Here is a 21,081-nt window from a genome sequence, read left to right as displayed (position 1 = left end):
CTCTGTTGCTGGGGTTATAAGGTTATAGAGAGGCTATGTTGGAAGCAAGATCAGTTAGGAAGCAGCTGCCATGGTTCTGGCAAGAGGTGATGGAATCCTGGCCTCGGGGAATAATGGTAATGGTGGTGAGAAGTGGTGGAACTCTGGCTATATTCTGAGGCCAAAGCTAGCTGATTTTGTCAACAGCTTGAACATCAGAGTGTGAGAGATAGAGAGGAATCACGGTAAAACCAAAGGTTTTGGCTGAGCAGCTGTGCAGCCATTTGCTACAATGGAGAAGACTTTAAAGGGATATAACTTTATGCAGGTGGAATCAGGTGAGTGCATTCTCTTTTGTGCATATACACTTAATATGCTTAAGAATATACATTGGAGAGTCAAGTAGGCAATTGAAGATTATGAATCTGGAGTTCAAGGGAGTGATCTGGCTGGAGATGTACATTTAGGAATCATCAGCTTAACGGCAGTATTTAAAGGTACAGGTTGCCTAAGATTGTCAGGGTGGGGGTAGAATATACAGAAGAGAAAAGGTTCTAAGAAGTAAGCCTTGAGGCACTCCATCCATAGAGGTTAGGCAGATGAGCGGGAACTAGCCAATGGGACAGAGAAGGAGCAGCCAATGAGACATGGGGAGAAGTAAGAGTGGTCTCCTGGAAGCCAAGTGAAGAAAGTGAAGGAAGAGAGAAAGATCAGCCGTGCAAATGTCGCTAAGGGATCAGGTAAGATGAGGACTCAAAATGACATTGTATTTAACAACACGGACCTTGCAGGTGACCTTGCCAAAAGTAATGGTAGTGGTGAAAACATGATTGGAATAGATACAAAAGAGGATGAGAGAGAGTTAGTGGAGACAGTGTGTATAGATATTGCTTTTAAATTTTGTTTAGAAGGAAGCAGAGAGATAGGGTAACAGCCAAGAGAGATGTGAAGTTGAAAGGTAAATGGTGTAATGTGTTAAGATGAAGATATTGTAGAATATACTGATGGGGTGACGGTAGTGCTCTAGTGGAGAGGACAATTTGACTATTCAGGAGAGAGGGATGATTTCTGTAGCAATATCTTTGAGTAGGTGAGAGAATACTGGATCTAGTATCCAAATGGAGATGAGGACCTTGGACAGGAGCTTAGACAGTTTATCTGTGACAGTGTGTGGGAAGGCAGAGGATATAGTAGATGTGGTTGGTGATCAGAGCACACAGAAGACATTTATTTTTTTTCTGGTTGCTTCTCTTAGGAAAATGGGAGATTAGGTCATCAGCTGTTTGAGGTTTGAGGAGGAAAGAGAAGGTGTGAAACAGTTGTCTTGGTGAGTAGAAAGTGAACTATTGAGAGAAATATGATAGGCTTGTCAGTAGCACTAAAGGCAGACTTGAGGTTAGTGGTCATAATTTGATGTGAGCCACTCCACACGATTGGCTCTTTTCCTCTTGCCATGTTCATGTGCACAAATGAATTGTAAGAGCTAAAATCAAGGTCTTGATAGTGCTGGTTCTTTTTGGTGCGAAGGTGGACACATTTTTGCCATGGGTTTAGTTTTTACCAGGCAAGTGTGAAGAAGGGACAGATGGAGGTAGTAAGGAATCATGGATAGAAGCTGATTAAGGACATGAGGACACAGTGGACAGTGAACTTGTTCTAGGATCAGTGGATCGTACATCCCAGTCAGAGGCAGAATTACTGAAGTCAGAGCTCAGAAGGCAGGAGGTGATGGTTAGAGTGGGAAGCTTAAGACTGAGATTTTGAGGGACGCCTGGGTGGCTCAGTTGGTAGTGGCCGACTGGCTCAGGTCACGATCTCGCGACTTGTGGTTTCGAGCCTCACATCAGGCTCTGTGCTGAAAGCCTAGAGCCTGGAGCCTGCTTCGGATTCTGTGTCTCCCTCGCTCTCTCACCCTCCCCTGCTCATGCTCTGTTTCTCTCTGTCTCAATAATAAATAAAACATTAAAATAATTTTTAAAAAGACCGAGATTTTGAATGCAAAATCCTGAATGAGGTAACTACAGAACCACAGAGTTCAAAAACTCCTCACACCATGTTTTAAATTTCTGAGTATAAGCAAAACTTTTGGTACATGATGTCAGAACAGATTGTGAAGAAAGGGAAGAAGGAGACAGCAATGAAGATGACTTTTGACAGAGAAGATTGATGAAGAATCATTTCAAGCATGAAGGGGAAAGCAAACCAAATAAAGTCAAAATCAAGGTCATAGAGATCCATGTGGGAAAGGGAAAAACTGGAAAGAGATCTGTTCTGTACTTCAAGGTCACAGTGACAGAGGTGGGTGAGTGGAGGGAATTAGAATCAGGGTTGAAAGCAAAACTGACATTGTTAATCCATGAGGGTACTTCCCTCACGTGCTATCAAGAATCATTAAAAATAGCTGATTCTCTGGATCTCCACAAGAACTCATCAGTAACTTTAAGAGTCCCCTGGTCACTAGCTACCATATGTGATGATGCCCAGGGTAAGGAGAGGGCATAGTCCCCTCCTTCAGTGCTAATTACCTTCAGAGACGTCAAGTAGTAGTCAAACTACAGAATGCCCTGGAACAATCACGTTATCTGGACACACTGTTTCTCCAAACACAGACTTCTGAAAGAGTAGCATGGGAGACTTCTGACCACTCCAGTGAAACTGAGTAATAGTTTAATTAATAACTTGGAATACAACCCTTTTTGTGGCTTATCATTTACTCTTGAAAATTACCTTTTTAAAAAAGATTTTATTTTAGGGGATGCCTGACTGGCTCAGTCATTGTAGCATGTGACTTTTGATCTTCGAGTCATGCATTCAAGCCCCATGTTGGGCATGAAATCCACTTTAAAAAACTTAAAAAAAAAAAAGGTTGTATTATTTATTTTTGAGTAATTTCTACACCCAACATGGAGTTGAACTCACAACCCTGAAATCGACAGTCATGGGCTCTACTGACTGAGCATGTCAGGAACTTATTAAAGATTTTCTTTTTATGTAATTTCTATAGTCAACATGGGACTCAAACCCACAACTCTGAGATCAAGAGTCATGTGTTCTACTGACTGAGCTAGCCAGGTGCCCCTGAGCTTATTTTTTTATTTTGAACTTTTCCGTAGATAATTTTCCAGAGCATGTAATAGGGACACATGACTCTTGATCTTGGGGTTGTGAATTAGAACCTCATACTGGGTGTAGAAATTTCTTAAAAAGAAAACCTTCAGGAGCATGTGCCTGGGTAGCTCAGTGGGTTGAGCATCTTACTCTTAATTTCAGCTCTAGGTCATGATCTCTCCTTTTGTGAGATCGAATCCTGTGTCTGGCTCCAAGCAGACAGTGCAGAGCCTGCTTGGGATTCTCTCTCTCTGTCCTTTTCTCTCTGCCCCTCCCCTGCTCATGTACGTGTTCTCTCTCAAAATAAATAAACTTAAAAAAAATCTTCCAAAAAAAAAAGTACTTAAAAATTAATTTTGATACATCTTAACTTCCAGGTCCTGCCATAATGGGGTAATGGGTATTGAGTTAATCCTCTCTTCATAATCAACCATAAAACTGGATAAAATAAACGTAGCAACTATTTCTTAGCATTAAGTAGCAGAGGATAGGACAGTGATCCTTGAGAGAAGGAAAACCCAAGAGGTAAGTTCACTCTGGCTTTCCAAACTGGAGCTCAGTCAAGGAGAGCTCAAAGAGCGACCAGAGATTTAGTGCAATGGAGAAAACAGTGATTGGAGTGTATGGTTGCTGAAGCACCTGGAATTGGTGAGGCGTGGGTTATTGGGAAGGAGGGAGCTTTTTAGAAAAAGAGCTTTAGAAATCTCCACAGGATCCTTAGATTCTTTACTGATACTGAACTCCACATATGCAGGGCAGGTCTCTTTTCAGAGAACAAACTATGGGGGCCTGTAAGTTAAGAAAAGATTCTAGAGGTCATACAGAATTTTTGGCCAGCCAGATTGGAAGGAAGCTAGTTGAGCACGTTGAGCATTAGTGGAGACCCTAGGAAGTTGTATATTTTAGGACTAAGGTTAGTTTACCCATAGAGGAGGAGCTGTTTTAGACCCATTCGAACAGTTTAAAACTAACCTGGAAAAGTATGAGGTTAACATAAATTAACAAACACACCTTGAAGGAACTCCAGACACTCAATGTAGTACCAACAGTTTACAGCTATATAAGAAATTACTAAACATATGAGGAAGTGGGAAATTGCAACTCATCTCTAGAGGAAAAAGACAATAGGAACAGGGGCAGGGATGAAAGATACAGAATTAGTTGACAGATATTTTAAATTGTCTCTGATAAGGTGAGCATTATCCATGCTCAGATAGGGAGTCTCAACAGAAATGGAAATCTACATAAAAATCAAATGGAAAATCTGAAACAGAAAAATTTAATACCTGAAATGAAATATTCACGGGATATGTATAATGGCATGTTGAAAACTGCCAGAAAAAAACTTTAGTAAACTGTACCCAGACAGGGCGGGGAAGAATAAGCCTCAAAGACCCATGCCATTATTAAGTGATAGGACATAACGTGTAAATGGAGTCCCAGAAAGAGAAGAGAGATTGCAGCAGAAAAATATTTAAAGCCATGTTAGTTGAAAGATTTCCAAATTTTATTAAGATTTGGACAATAAATTTTACAGACTTGTGGAGGTCAACAAATTCCAAGCACAATAAACAAAACCATACTAACATATCAAGTCAAATTACTGAAAATGATACCTAAAGAGAACATTTTAAAAGCGGCTGGGTGTGAGGGGGAAGACGCATTATACTGTACATAAGGGACAGTAATAATAATAACACTTCTTTTTCATAAGAAATAATAGAGACTAGAAGACAGTGGAATGTCTTCTTTAAAGTGCTGAAAGAGGGGCACCTGGGTGGTTCAGTCGGTTAAGCGTCCGGCTTCGGCTCAGGTCATGATCTCATGGTTCGTGGGTTTGAGCCCCGCATCGGGCTCTTTGCTGACAGCTAGCGCAGAGCCCGGAGTCTGCTTCAGATTCTGTGTCTCCCTCTCTCTCTCTGACCCTCCCCTGTTCACGCTGTCTCTCTGTCTCTCAAAAATAAATAAAAAACATTAGAAAAAAATTTTTTTAAATAATAAAGTGCTGAAAGAAAAAAGTTAACCAACCTGGTATTATAAATCATCAAAAATATCTCTCAGCAATGGAGGCAAAATACATTTTTATTTGTGCAAAAGCTAAGGGAACTCTTCACCTTGAGACTTCACAGCAATTAATACTAAAGTAAGTTTTTCAGGCTAAAGGAGACACATTAGTCAGAAACATACTAGTCAGCTCTAAAGGAAGGAATGAAGAGAGCTAGAATTGGTCTTTGTATAGGTAAATATAAATAACATTTTTTCTTGTTTCTTTTTTATAGAAACTCTATAAAAAAGTGGGTGCCTCTTTGAAAAATGTTAATGTTGGGGTGCCTGGGTGGCTCAGTCGGTTAAGCATCTGACTTCAGCTCATGGTTTGTGGGTTCCGGTTCGTGGGTTCCATCAGGTTTGCTGCTGTCAGCTTGGAGCCTGGAGCCTTGCTTCAGATTCTGTCTCCCTCTGCCCCTCCTCCTCTGGTGCCCTTCTCTCTCTCTGTCTCTCAAAAATAAGTAAACATTTAAAAATGTTAATGTATTGTAGGTTTATAATATGTACAAGTAAAAAAATGCAGCATAGTAGCAAGATAGCTTGAATTGTATTGTTATAAAATGGAAAGATATGATATTGACTGAAGGTAGACTGTTAAAGATTAAGGATCTATATGACAAACCCCTAAAGCAGTCAAAAGAAGCAGTGAAATAGAATACTAAAAAATACCAGATGAAACAAAGCCAACCATAATAATATTTACCTTAACTGTAAATGGGCTAAACACTACAAGTTACAAATCAGAGGTTTCAGACTGGATAAATATGCAAGACTATATTATATACTATTTACAGGAGACATACATTAAGTATAAAGATACAGACTAGTGTAAAAGGAAGGAAACAGACATCATACACAAACACTAATCATGAGAAAGCTGGTGTGGCTCTAATAATATCAGACAAAGAAGTCTTCAAGACAAAGGTTCTTACCAGTGATAAAGAGAAACATTTCATAATGATAAAAGCCAATTCATCAAAAAGACATAAAATCTCAAATATGTATTTGTGCCATATACTGGATCTTCAGTATATATGACACAAGAACATATGACACTAAAGGAAGAAATAAAAGCAAGTATTGTAGTGTTACCAATTAACAGCTGAGAAATTAATATATTTTAGCTTTTTATAATAAACTTCAGAAAGGTATTAGTGGTATGTTATCAACTTCTTTTTCTCCCAATGACATTTTGCTCATAATTTTTTATCTGAACAGAATTTCTTCACTAATTTACATTTGTTTATTCATTGTTTTCATGTGCATTAACTCATTGTGCGGTTCTTTCTGTTATCTGGTATCAGTAAATAGAATACATACTTGTAATAAGACAAATCTAGATTTAAATTATGATTCCTCTTCAAGATTTGTATTTTTTTGTACCTCATTTTATAAGCAATGTATATGAAGGATTGTGTATTGGCAGTCAGTACACAACAGCATTATATCTGGAAGAGTTCCGGTATTTTGTTTTTATGTTTTTTGGTTCATTTTGGATGGAAGTGATTGGAGCCTTCTTGTTGCTCACTGCATGCGCTGTTCAACTTGGGTTTCTACTTCCTTCCCCATTCCCCATTAAAGAGTAACTGTACTTTACCTAGTCATCCGCACCTCTTTAGGCCCAGATATTAAATATCCATAAACCAGCTTCACTTTGTTTTCTCCCGTCTCCCAGGTAATCAGCCTTGCTGGCAATGCATTGCCCCAGCTCTGGTTTTCCAAATGGGCTTTTTGCAAAGTAGGGACACTGTTTTTTCTGTTTTGGATTTAAAACCAAAGAGCCTAACGACACGAAATAGTTAGTGGTCAGTGAATTGCTGAAAGATTCCTTAGGACCCTTCTTTTTGGGGATGGTGTAAGGAAAGATAAAGTTAAGTCTCAGTCATAACTGTACAAGGGAGGAAGGCAAAAGAAACAAGGAATATTAGATCTCTTAATACTTGAATGTGAGGACTACACTCTTAAGCTCTTGCTTCCGTGTAGTAGATGTTGTCAGCTCATTACTGGAGAAATAATAAAAATGAAAAAACTGTGACAAGTTGGTTTGGTTGAGCAAAAGAATATTGATGATTATCATTTAGGTGAGATATTTAACATTTCTGCCTGAATACTTTGCCATGCAACAATTGTACATATCATTAAATTTGTATTAAAGTTATAAATCAGTCTTAATATCATTCAGTTCAGTTACTGTGTACTCAGACAATTGGTGTTCAAGTTATATGGACACTGACTCATAATTTAATGTTTAATGGAAAAGATAAAGCATTTGCTTTAGAATATTCCATACATTCCCTTATGATATCAAGAGGAAGCAATCACACAAATCCCAGAGTATGTGAGATTCTCAAGTCAGCTGTTCTGGACTCCAAAAAGTGAATATCATAGGGGGGAAAGGTGGAAGGACTCTTCTAGAAAAAAGTTATAAGAGACATTCAAAAGGCATGAACTTGGATTTGATCTGGTTCTCAGATCAAAGCTCTGGACATTCCTTGTGATAATTAGGGGAAATGTGAATGTGGCCTGCATGGTATATTGTGAAATTGTTAATTTTCGTAGGTGATATAATAGAATTGCTATTGAGAATTTTTTTTTCCTTAGGAAATGCATATCAAACTATTTAGGGATCAAATGTCTTAGTGTCTGCAACTTACTGTTACATGCTACAGCAAAATACACATGTTAAATATATGTGTGTATGTAGAAAGAAAATAAACTGGCAAATAATTACTGCATCTAGGTGAAGCCCTGTACAGTTGTTCTCTTCTTTCAAATGATCTTTGCTTTAAAAACTATTTTAATACTGAAAAGTTGGAGAATATCTGCACATATTCGGCAATTTTTAAAACACCTTCAGAAAAAGAAATCATGGTGAAAATTAGAAAATGCTGAGAACTGGATGGTAATGAAAAGATTTTCCATCAGAATTTAAAGATCCAATAACTGGTACTTAAGAGAAAAATTTGTAGCTTTTGTGATTTACACTAGGAAAAAAGACAAGTTGAAAATTAATGAGCTAATAACCTTTTAAGATGAGAAATTAACAATTAACCCAAAGAAAATAGAGGGAATTAATAAAGGTAAGGCTAGAAAATGAATAGAAAACTAAGATATGGCAGGATCATCTAAATTGGTTTCTTCGTTGGGGTACCTGGGTGGCTGTCTGTTAAGCATCTGACTTCAGCTCAGGTCATGATCTCACAGTTAGTGAGTTCAAATTCTGTCTCCGTCCCTCTCCACCCCTCCCCCACTTGTATTCTGTCTGTCTCTTTCAGAAATGGCTAAACATTTTTAAAAATTTTTAAATAGGTTTTCTTTGAAAAATCTTATTAAATGATCAGGACTTTGGAATGATGATGGATAAGAAAAAAGTAGATGTAAATAATAGTAGGAATGAAAAATGAGACATAACTATGATGTAGCAGAGATTAAAATAAGGGTGTTTGTAAGCAACCTTAATGTCAGTAAGTTTTAAAAATTGAATGCAATGGATAAATTCCAAGAAAACTTTAAATTACTCCAATAATAGAAAACCTGATAGCCCTTTAATCACTAAGTTGAATTCAGTTCTTTAAAAAGTGCCTGCAAATAAAATACCAAGTCCCAATAGTTGTATAAGTGAAATCTACACCAGTGTTCAAGGAACAGATAATTTCAATCCTGTAAAAATTTAGAAATTAGAAAAAGAGGGAATATTCCACAGTCTTTATAAATTATATTTAAACTCTTGATACTCTTCCCTTCAAGAGGTAGAAGTCTAATTCCCTACCCTAGAGTGTGGGCTGGACCCAGTAACAAAAAAAATGACAGTGTGTAACCTTAGAGAATAGTTCATTAAAAGCACTGAAGCTTCTTCCTCACTCTTTCTTTTGGATCACTTATTCTTGGAGAAGCCAGCTACTTATGAGGACACTCAAGCTTTTAGAGATACTTAATGTGGTGAGGCATTGAGGCTTCTTACCAACAGCATGTGAGTGGGCCATCTTGGAAGTGGACTCTACAGCCCCTGCTGACATCCTGACTGAAAGAAACCTCATGAGAAACCCTTAGAAGCCACTCCCAGGTTTCTGACCCACAGAAGCTGTTTTATAATAAATGTGTGTTGGTTTCAACCACTATGTTATGGTGTGATTTATTACACAACAGTAACTAATACACATTGCTGTGCATATTGTGAGGCTGGTATAATCTTGGCACCCAAACCAGATAGAATATAAAAATGGCCTTTAATTTTACTATCCCGAACAGAAAGTCCAAAACAAAAATTGGAAAATCAGAGCCAAAAATATGTAAATAAAAGGAATATACCTTAGCCAGCTTGAGTGTGTTACAGAGTTGCAAAGTTAGTCCATTAGAATATCTGTTCATATAATTTACCACCTTAACAAATTAAGGAAGACAAATTATTTGATTATCTGAATTAATGTAGGAAAATAATTGAATAACATTTGATATCTGTAATGAAACGCTTAGCAAGCTAAGAACAGAACTTAATTGGCAAAGAATGTCTACAAAGAAACCACAGAAAAACATACCAATTAGTAAAAAAAGATCTAAAACACCTTTTTAAAAATTAGAAACAACACATTGGTGTTTATTATCACTCTTACCCATATTGTACAGTCTTAGCACATTCCGATATTTAAAATATTGAGTAAATGGAATAATTAGAAGAAACAAACATAGGTTAACCTATATAGAAAACTCTATCTACATAAAAATTATTGAAATAATTAAGATGGCCTAGCAAAAGCTATTTGCATCTGTATATAAAATAAAATTTTTATGTAAAATAAATAATTTAAAAGCATTCAGTAACAAAAATAGGCCCTTGTAAATCTAAATATAGACCTGCAACCCTTTATTTTAGATTTTATAAGCTTATTGAAAGATTTTTAATTTAGATCTAAATAAATGAAGAAACATACCACCACTGTAAAAATGTTTTCATATCTTACCAAATAGTCTATAAATTCAGTGCGATTTTAACCAAAATAATGTTTTTAAAAAAAACACAATCTAATTTTAAGCTTTTTGCAGATAGGAAATGGCTTATAATAGCTGAGATGTTCCTGAAGGACAAAGTAAAGCACTTTCACTATCAAATGCCCAGACTAGTTATGACTACAGTATATATGGCACAGAGTTCCAGTTTCTCCATAGCCTTTGCAACATTTGTTACTTTGTTGTGTTTTTTGGGTCAGTCCATTCTGATGGCTCTGAGGTGGTATCTCGTTTTAACCTATGGACATTCAATTGCTTCAACACCATTTGCTGAAAATCTGTCCTCCATTTGCTTTTGCATCTTTGTCAGAAGTCAGTAGAACATATTTGAATCGGTCTGTTTCTAGGTGTTCTGTTTCGTTCTGTTGATGTTGTGTAGATCACTGCCAATACACGATGGTCATAGTACACATCAGCTTCATAAAATGAATTGGGAAGTTCCCTTCTATTTTCTGGAAAAGATGCTGTATAATTGGTGTTCTTAAATGTTTGGTAGAATTCTCTAGCATTTCTGAGCATTTATATTTAATTCTAAAGTTTTGTTCATCTTGTGTCAACCTAATGAAAGTGAAAGCATAAGTCACACACTGAGAGAAGATAGTTGTAACACAGCTGAAAATTGATATTTGAAATATAAAGAAGTTTTACAGGTTACAGAGAAAAGCAAGTAGAAATTTGGGCAAAAACCATAGTCAGGCATGTTATTAAAAGGATACATGGTTTTAAAAAAGAACACTAAAACGTGCTCACACTTGTTTTCAGAGAAAGGCAAATCAAGACAACCATTTTATACCCACCAGACTTGACAAAAATTAAATGTCTCCTGCTGGATATTAAAACTCCTCTGAGTGTTACCTTCATTTTGTGTTTTCTATCCTTTGATCCTGTAAGGGGAGCATTTAATCCAGATTAAGGATTTAGAACGATCACAGTATTTTTTAGAGTGTGTTCTTTATTTTGTCTGTGACATCTTTTAAAGTCCCTCTCCTTAGAGGAAATAACTGTCTTTTTGCTTTTGTTGTCTTAGTTGGCACCCTTGTATGTATTAAAAAATTTTTTTTCATGTTTGTTTATTTGGGGGGAGAGGGAGGGTGATGGACAGAGAGAGAGAGAGAGAGAGAGAGAGAATACAAAGCAGGCTTCAGGCTCTAAGCTGTCAGCATAGAGCCTACTGTGGGAGTCGAACCTTTGAACCGTGAGATCATGACCTGAGCTGAAGTCAGATGCTTAACTAACTGAGCCACCCAAGCACCCCATTTAGATCCCTTTTGATTCTAGAAGGTTTGGTTACTTTAGATGTTTCTATGTACATTAATTATTCTGTTGCTTGGTTACTTTAAACTTTGTGCTGTTCACAGAGTTTAAAGCATGTCTAGTTTTAACTACAGCAGCTTTAGTATCAATTGGATGAGTTTTTGAGCGTCCCATTTGATTCATAAGAGTTTCTTTTTTGATCTCTAGGAGCATAAGATCAAAATGAGATTTTTTGGGTAGAATTATAATTAATATTGTATTTCATAGCCATTATTACTTGAATTAGGAATGGGGGAGAATAATATAGGTCTATAGATAGAATAATACAGATCATTGCCTTTTTTACTTGATCAAATCAAAAGGGTGTACCTGATAATTTAGTCCTCAGCGTTCCCATTAGAATATTGTTAGGAACTAGACCTTGAAAGCCTAGCTTAGCAGTATATACTTCTTAAAGCCCTTACCACTACTCTACCTAGCATTGTTTCTTCCTGGGGTTGTGAAAGTCGTCCTACCTGTGCGTCTAGATCATCATTTTCCAGTTTGGGATACTATTTCCACAAGATCCATGAAAATAAAGTTTCTTTACTAACTTTTTTGGGAAATGCTGTGTCTGTAGCTGTTTTTTTAAACCCTTGTGAAAGGGACACTTTTTATTGGCATATTAAGGTCCTTGAATAGTCAGGTATTACAGGGATGATGGAACCTAGAATATGTTTAATATTGTTTAATTCAGCAGTTCCTAAATTGACTTGAATATTGGCCACCTTTCCATGGGATACCTATTCATTTTAGGAAGAATAGTCCTTACAAAATGCAACTCTAGAATATGGGTAATACATATATTAACCTTGCATTGCGGTTTTCTGTTCCCGATGGTTATATGGCTGGCTTCTGATATTTTCTTATACCCTTTATACTTGACACTTAATCTTCTACCTATTGTATGCTATTGACTGTGCTTTATCATCTGGGACTGTGATTCTTGGTTTGGTTTTGTTTTTCTAAATTTTTTTTTAGTGTTTTATTTATTTTTGAGACAGAGAGAGGCAGAGCATGAGCGGGGAGGGGCAGAGGGAGACACCGAATCTGAAGCAGGCTCCAGGCTCCGAGCTGTCAGCACAGAGCCCGACGCGGGGCTCGAACACACGAACGTGCGATCATGACCCGAGCTGAAGCCGGACGCTCAATCGACTGAGCCACCCAGGCGCCCCGTGATTCTTGGTTTTAAGTGAAGGGCAATAGGATATTAAGTAAGTCACTTCTTTTTTTGGAGGACAGATGTGGGACACTGATACTGCTCTGTAAAATCTAGAAAAAAATTATTCTGCATGTATCATGATTAAGGGCAATCTAAGAGATTTGCATTTCTTTTTTTTTTTCAATGTTTTATTTATTTTTGATACAGAGAGAGACAGAGCATGAGAGGGGGTGGGGCAGGGAGAGAAGGAGACACAGAACCAGAAGCAGGCTCCAGGCTCTGAGCTAGCTGTCAGCACAGAGCCTGATGCGGGACTCAAACCCACGAATGTGAGATCTGACCTGAGCTGAAGTCGGAGGCCTAACCGACTGAGCCACCCAGGTGCCCTGAGATTTGCATTTCTATACATATTTTCTAGGGAGAAAGTCTTGTAATTAGAGAGTAACAGATGACCGGTTTTGTCTCTGCATGCTCACCTCTAAAGGAGTTATCAAACTTTTCTGATATTCTTTTAAGTATAGTCATAGTCCGTGAGATGTACTGTGCCAGAGACCTAAACTGTCCGGTACACTAGCCACTAGCTCCATGTGGCTGTTGAGCACTTGACATGTGGCTATATCATATTAAAATATGTTAAGTATTAAGTATATACTGATTTCAAAGACCTAGTATGAAAAAAGGTTCTAAAATATTTCAGCATTTCTTATATTAATTACATATTGAAGTGATCATTTTGGTATATTAATAATAATTAATATCATTTTTACTACTTAGTGTGACTACTGGATAATTTAAGATTACTTATATGGCTTGTCTTATATTTCTGTTGGATAGTGAGACATTTTCTTCAGGAACTGACAGGTCTTGGAGACTGAAACTCATTATTTAGTTTTTTATGAAGTTTTCTGGCCCAGGAAAGAAATCTGTATTTGTTTTTGTTTTAGAAAATTTTGGCCTAAGATGTTAAGATCCTTGATTTCATAAGTCTCTTTGAAGTATCTCAGGAGATTACTACCAGACCTAATACATGGAATTGTTGTTTAGGCACAGGGAGAAAGGCGGAAAATGTAGAAATTTCTAACTATATCATTAATAAATAATTATACCAGGGAACCTGGGTGGCCCAGTTGGTTGAGCATCTGACTTTGGCTCAGGTCATGAACTTGTGGTTTATGAGTTCGAGCCCCACACTGGGCTCTGTGCTGGCAGCTCAGAGCCTGGAGCCTACTTTGGATTCTGTGTCTCCCTCTCTGTTCTTCCCCTGTCTCTCTGAAAAATAAAGAATTTTAAAAAATTAAAAAATAAGTTTACCTCCTTCCATTGATAACTATTCTACCTTTAAAATATGTTAGTGTTGGTATCTTCTCTTCAGACCATCATTTGAACATTGAGTATTCTTTGAGCTTCTTAGATAACCTTTTACTTTATAGACTGAAACAGCATTTTTAGATCAGGCTTGCCACTTTTGATTCACTCAGTGCTTTTGGGGAGGGAATTTTAGTAACAACTATCAAATTGGTTTTCAAGGTTTTTGCCTTTCATTATAACAAAAGTCCTATGATTCTCGGGGCTAAATAGAGGACAAGGCCATTGAACATGATGGCTGCATCTTTTAGAATAGATCTTAGAATACTGAACCTTTTATTCCCCTAATACAGTCTAGAAGAGAGTAGTAAGTTATGTCTCAAGAGTGAAGGCAATATATACAAGAGTCATTTCAACTAGTTTTAGTTTACATGAGACATTAATATCTTTTGTTTTTTTAGAGTGAGAGGGCACAGGTGAGCAAGGGGCAAAGAGAGGAAGAGTGGGGCTTACCAGGGGCTTGGTTTGTTTTGTTTTTTGTTTTTTACCTGATGCGGGGTTCATTCTCACCAGAAGTGGGGCTTGAGCTCACCAGCAGTGGACATGAGTTTACTCCCAAGCTGGGCTGGAGCTTACTGGAAGCAGACATAAAGTTCACCTGAAGTGAGGCTGGAGCTCACCGGATGTGGGATTCGGAACTCCCCAACTGTGAGATCTTGACCTGAGCCAAAGTCAGATGCTTAATGACTGAGCCACTCAGGCACCCCAAATAATAATTACTTAATTATTATTATTATTTATTTTTTGAGAGAGAGTAAGGGAGGGTCAGAGAAAGAGAGGGAGAGTGAGAATCCCAAGCAGTCTCTGCACCATCAGTGCAAGCCCCCAGTGTAGGGCTTGAACTCATAAACTGTTGAGATCATGACCTGAGCCACAATCAAGAGGCAGATGCTCAACTGACTGAGCTACCCAGGTACCCAGTAGACTTTCTTATCTGCATGTCAAGCATCATTGCCTGCATCTGCCATCTTAGGAGATACCTCATTTTAACTTTGGTCCTCTACAGCCATTCCTACTTTGGTTTCCTTGTTTTGGGATCTCAGTTAATCTAATAAGCATCTGATAATCATAGGTTAGCTTAATGCTTTCAGTTTAAGAAGACTTACACATCACCTATTGGTGACGTCTAACGTACATCCAAAGAAAATGAGGTCACTTTTATTCCCACGTGGTCTTCATTTTAAAAGTCTGCCTTATTTCTGACCTAGCTTCTCATAATGTAACACAAGAAGATACTAAGCTGTGTGGCTGTGTCATACTTTTTTGGAAGCTATACAGTAGAAGGAGAGTAAGAAATTCTCCTCACTGGGCTATCCACAGGATTCTGTCCTGCCTTGTGTTTTAGTTTGTTTTTTAATGTTTTATGTATATATTATACAAACTCAAATAAGAACAAAAAGTTTAAAAAGCTTTTTGAAGGTTTGAAGTATAAACCCTCTTCAAAATTTCATCTTCCAAAGAAAACAGAATCTTTGTAATCTTTAGAGTTTAAGTCCTTCACAATTTTAATCCATATCCATCCTTTTAGATGGATGTCAGTGTTGCCTCATGTTTAATTTCATTATTTTTATGGGCACTGCTAACCTGTTCCTTAGACCAGGTGAATGTGCCTGTGTTTGGAACCCGAGGCTGCCTCTGCAGGTCAGCACTAGAGGGCATTGAAGCCCAGCAAAAGGTGTATGGCTTAGGAGCTAGCCAAAACCTTCATTCAGCTCACTTACTGGCAGTACCTCATGTTTTCTGGAGAAGCAAGTTCCAAAATGATGGGACTGGGACAAGGTTGTTCTTAATTCTTAATTAAAATCCCTGTGTAGAATAGAGGCGTGATTATCTGGTATAATAGCATTTTTACTGGATAATGTGGCCAAATAAAACATCAGTGTGTGATTTTGCACAAGTCATTTAACTCTTTGATTCTTAGCTTCCTTACTGTAAATGAAAGGGTTAGATGAGATTTAGTTTCATTTCACGTATATTAAGACTATTACTTGCTTGTTATAGATTATCTTGTTTAATCTTCACAAAAATACTTTGGAGGAGGTATCCTATACCTCAAGAGAATAAGAGGTCATTTAAGTAATGGGTATATAGCAGAATTGGAATTTTCTTTCGTAAGCCATTTTTTTTTTTCCTGCTACCTATGCCATGATGTTTCTTATTGCATGGGGCACCTGGGTGACTCAGTTGATTAAGTGACTGACTTTAACTTGGGTCCTGATCTCATAGTTTGTGCGTTCAAGCCCTGTGTCAGGCCCTATGCTGACAGCCTGGACCCTGCTTTGGATTCTGTGTCTCCCTCTCTCTCACTCTGTTCATGCTCTGTCTCTCTCAAAAATTAATAAAACATAAAAAAATTAATATTAAAAACAAAAAGTATATTGCATGAACACATAAAAAAATTAATATTAAAAACAAAAAGTATATTGCATGAACACATGCTTTTTTATCATTTGACTATTTTGAACTTTTATTATAAACCTAAAAATCTGCACATTGGAAAAAAATGGGCAGGTACACAGATTGAGACTACAGAGAATAGCAAAATTTGTTCAGTTCTCTGTCTCCCCAAAGTATAGACTTTTCAGTCCTTTCAGACCAAATTTTAATAGTAAAATTCAGCATTCAGAATAACCAGCATTCATATATTAAAAGATACCTATATGTGGAGAACAGCAAAACAAGGAAAATACCTTATTAGAGAGTTTTTACTAAAGTGAATTATAGTCTAAACTTTCAAATACTAATAACATACTCTATATCACTAAATAGCTGTTTAATAAATGCTGATTAACTCAGTAGACATTGGATATAGTGGATGAATCTGTGATTCTTAGTTTTCTTTGTAATCTTTTAGAGTTTAAGTCCTTCACAATTTTAATCCATATCAGATTTTTAGACCTCAAACTATCCTTTTAGCTATAGAACCTGCATGTTTAATGATGTGCTTTTCTTCTGAAAAGAATCTGCTAAGCATTCCCCTTTTTAAAACATTTTATTTTGAAAAATTCAATTGTATAGAGAAAGAAAGAAAATACAGTGTACTCTCATGTCCTTATTCAACTTCAACAACTAGTCTCATAGTTAAATATATGTATGTATGTATATTTAATATTTAATTAAATTAATAAAATTAACTTAATGTATATATAAAATCTCCCCTGATTATTTTGAAGGAAATTCTGAACCTCATATTATCTGCAAATAAATAAAACTGTATGATTAATTCACCAAAAAAAGTAATAGTCACTCCTTAGTATACAGTTCATACTCATATTTTCATGTCTCATTTTTTTTCCTTTGTAGTTTGAATCAGTATCCTTTTATTGCTGTTAGTTGATATCTTAATTAATAGGTCATCCTTTAACATTTTTCTTATAGTTTTTTTGTCTGTTGACCCTGAATCATTTGTCTTCTGGAGTTTCCCACAATCTGGGTTTTTCTGATTTCAATCCCATGCTGCTTTTAAGCATGTTTCTCATCTGCTCTATTTCCTATATATTGGTAGTTAGATATAAATATGGTTCAATATTAGACACAGTTTAATATATTGGCGAGAATACTTTGTAGGTGGTTTTGTATAAATCCTCCCCTTTTACTCCTCAACTATAGAATGTACTTCCTCAACTATACTGAGTGAGCTAGGTATCAATCTTGCTACCGAGGGAGCTATTTTTCTCTTTAGGGCCACGATAGCAGAAGTCCTTGTAGGTCTCATTCTTCTCTTTATTTCTATTGTGTCCTTCCTCTCTCCCTACCCCCACCCTCCAGTTAGGAATTATTGGGTTGAGACTGTCTACCCACCTATTGTATGTTCCTAGATTTTTTTTTTAAGTAGGCTCCATGTCCTGTATAGAGCCCAGTGTAAGGCTTGAACTCACAACCCTGAGATCAAGAGTCAGGCACTTAGCTGACTGAGCCACCCAGATGCGCCATGTTCTCAGATTATTTAGTTAAGGACACAGAAGCCAAATGACTTTTCTGAATAATAGTAAGTGCAGCATATCTTTAAACTGCTTTTTTGATCTCTGCAGGTTTTCTTCCGTGCATAACAACTACCTATCCTGCAGGAAAAGTTCAGTTAGAGTGCTGTAGCAGATGTGTGATATATCTTTGCCCTTTATATGTAGGCTTTGATTAAAATTCTGCAAAGACTTAACGTAAAAATCAAGTGGTAGTTCTAAAACATTACAGTTTCCTGGATATTGAACCATCTCAGCACCAGCAAGGCCACATTCTCATCCTGGAAGAGAAAAAGCAGAGTTGTTACCCAGTCACATGATCAATATCTTTGCATCCAGCATTCCAAAGTTCTGGAAAGCCCATCTTCCTGCAATCCACCCTCTGTGTCTGCCTCCCCAAAGTACAGACTTTTCAGTCCTTTCAGACCAAATTTTAATAGTAAAATTCAGCATTCAGAATAACCAGCGTTCATATATTAAAAGATACCTCTATGTGGAGAACAGCAAAACAAGGAAAATACCTTATTAGAGAGTTTTTACTAAAGTGAATTATAGTCTAAACTTTCAAATACTAGTAACATACTCTGTATCAATAAATAGCTGTTTAATAAATGCTGATTAACTCAGTAGACATTGGATATAGTGGATGAATCTGTGATTCTTAGTTTTCTTTGTCTGCTTTTAATAAATTTTGACTTGTATGGTTCTGATACTTAAGTTTGCACCAAGGACCATAATTTGAATACTCTTTTCCCACACTTTTATCCCTGCTTTGCCTCTGTCTCTCAACTTTCTCTATCCCTCATTTTATTGAGCACACATTGCCTAATGTGTACCAGTGAAAGGGCTAGGCTTAGGAAACACAAGTCTGCAGCCTTGTCTGCAAGGAAGAGGGTGGGCCACTGGGACCTTTAGTTATATAATAGGAATATATATAGATATATATCACACAGAATCTAGGGAAACTCACCATCCCAAATGTGAGAAGCAAACATTTAAAAGAAAATACATCTGTTTGTGACCTCATAATAAGGGAGAATTTTTATGTTTTTTTTTTTAATTATTATTTTTGAGAGACAAAGAGAGACCCTGTGAGCAAGGGAGGGTCAGAGAGAGAGGGAGACACAGAATCTGAAGTTAGGCTCTAGGCTCAGAGCTAGCTGTCAGCACAGAGCCCAACATGGGTCTCAGACCCACGAATCGCAAGATCATGACCTGAGCCAAAGTTGAACGCTTAACCTACTGAGCCACCAAGGCGCCCCAAGAATTTTTAAAAACAATACACCAAAAGCACTTTTCATGAAGAAAAATATTAATGAATTTGACTGTATTAAAATTTAAGCTTTTTGTAAAAACAGCACCATACAAAAAAGCTGCAGATGGAGAGAAACTATTGTAATTCAAATAATTGGCAAAGGATTAGTATCAAAGTATAAGGAGGACTCCTATAAATATTATAAGAATAATAATAGCAAACAACAAAGTAGAAAAATGGGTGAAGGATATGAGGAGGCAGTACACGTAAGAAAGCTTAGTGACAGGGCACCTCGGTGGCTCAGTCAGTTAAGCATCCAGCTTCAGCTCAGGTCGTGATCTCGGGGGTTGATGGGAGCCCCGCGTCGGTTTCTGTGCTGACAGCTCGGAGCCGGGAGCCTGCTTTGGTTTCAGTTTCTGCTTCCTTCTCTGCTCTTCTCCCACTCAACTGCCCCCCCCTTCTCTCTCTCCCTTTCTCTCTCAAAAGTAAGCATAAAAAAAAGAGCTTAGTAGGCAATAAATATGTAAGGATGTTAAACCTCACTAATAGAGTAGTGCATATTAAAACAATGAAATATTTCACACACATCACACTGGGAAAAATCTGTCATTACCAGATTTTGCAAGAAGTTGAAAGCTTAATTTTAATAATAGCAATGATTAAATAGTAGACAAAAATTACCTGGTAATAGAATTGTTTCTTCTGGTTGAAATTAGTTTTAATTTTCTGAGTTTTATGATAAAATTAACAAACGCCTGTAGTATCTTAGGTTTTTTTAAAAAAGCAAGAGGTTCACTTTTCATACCTAATGAAGTTTGAACTTTTGAAATAACACATTTGCAGAGCACTATATTTGGTATATTAGGAAACATGTGAGTCAACACATAGCATATGAATGACTTTGTTGTCTACATGGTAGAGCAGTAGCTCTCAACTAGGGACATACGGTAGGTAATATGTGGGGTACTGGTTGTCAGAATGTCTGCTGACATTTAGTGGGCATCATCCAGAAACACCAAACATCCTATAAAGCATAGGATAAACTGCACAGAAAAGAAGGGTGCCAGTGAAAACCGTTACTCCATCAAGAAACATCGGTCTACAAACTACTTTCAGAGAAGTTTAATAAGATCAGGCAAGAACTCTGAGCAATGATTATTTTTGAAGCATTTTGGAGAAGAGTCATAATGGTGTCTGTATGATATCCAGAAGCTACTACATCAGATCTCAGCGAATTAGAAAAGGTGACAAGCAGCTAGGCCAGCTTTTGAACCTGCAAGAGGTGGGAGAGGAAAAGGAGGTGATTTGAACCACCTCTTAAAGCAGTATTCAAGTAGAAACCCTCTTATACAAAGATAAAATGTGGACAACTTAGGATGCCCCTGAAGAAGTTCAGAACCATGGTTGCAGGACAGAGCTGGAAGGGAAAAAGAGAGCTACTACAAGAGAGAAAATGAGATCATCTGACATGAGAATATACAACCTCCTCTTTGTTGTCAAAAAAGACTTGGTTAGACCAGATTCCTGCTGCCAACCGTGATGCAGATGATACTCTAACAGTTGAGGAAGATGAAGTTGAAGATTATGAAGAAGAGAGTGTTGATAAGGATATTGCAGCTTTTCTTGCAGAACTAGAAAATTTTTTTAAATTGCTGAAGAGCAGGCCAGGAAGGAACAAGACCAGAAGGCTAAAGAGGAAAGAATAAGTATGAAAAACATGGAGTGGAAACCTGCTTAATGTCACTGGCCCATTCCAGCCTCAGGCCAATTTCAAAGTTAAAAATAGGTGGGATGATATTGTTTTTGACTGTGCAAGAGGTGTAGATGATCAGAAGAAAGACAAAAGATTTGTAAATGACACATTGTCATCTAAATTTCACAAACTGTTCATGGAGAAATATATTAAATAG

At 37.1% G+C, this 21,081-nt stretch overlaps 1 protein-coding gene and 1 pseudogene across 3 annotated transcripts in view; both read left to right on the top strand.

The window, feature by feature from the left end:
- The window catches only part of RFX7 (regulatory factor X7), a 134,318-nt gene that overhangs the window by 24,616 nt on the left and 88,621 nt on the right, over positions 1-21,081 (top strand). Inside the window, exon 1 of one of the 3 annotated variants that reach the window (XM_029951387.1) lies at positions 12,587-12,644. The exons of the other annotated variants lie outside the window; for them this stretch is intronic. The gene's annotated coding sequence lies outside the window, so the exon portion shown is untranslated. Of the gene's footprint in view, positions 1-12,586; positions 12,645-21,081 lie in introns of those variants that run through there. 3 annotated transcript variants of the gene reach the window in all.
- LOC115301075 lies at positions 272-21,081 on the top strand (annotated as a pseudogene).

Source organism: Suricata suricatta, chromosome 9 (assembly GCF_006229205.1).
Source record: "Suricata suricatta isolate VVHF042 chromosome 9, meerkat_22Aug2017_6uvM2_HiC, whole genome shotgun sequence".
Taxonomy (NCBI): domain Eukaryota; kingdom Metazoa; phylum Chordata; class Mammalia; order Carnivora; family Herpestidae; genus Suricata; species Suricata suricatta.
Note: the sequence above shows the minus strand (reverse complement) of the source record. Positions and strands in the feature narration are given on the sequence as shown.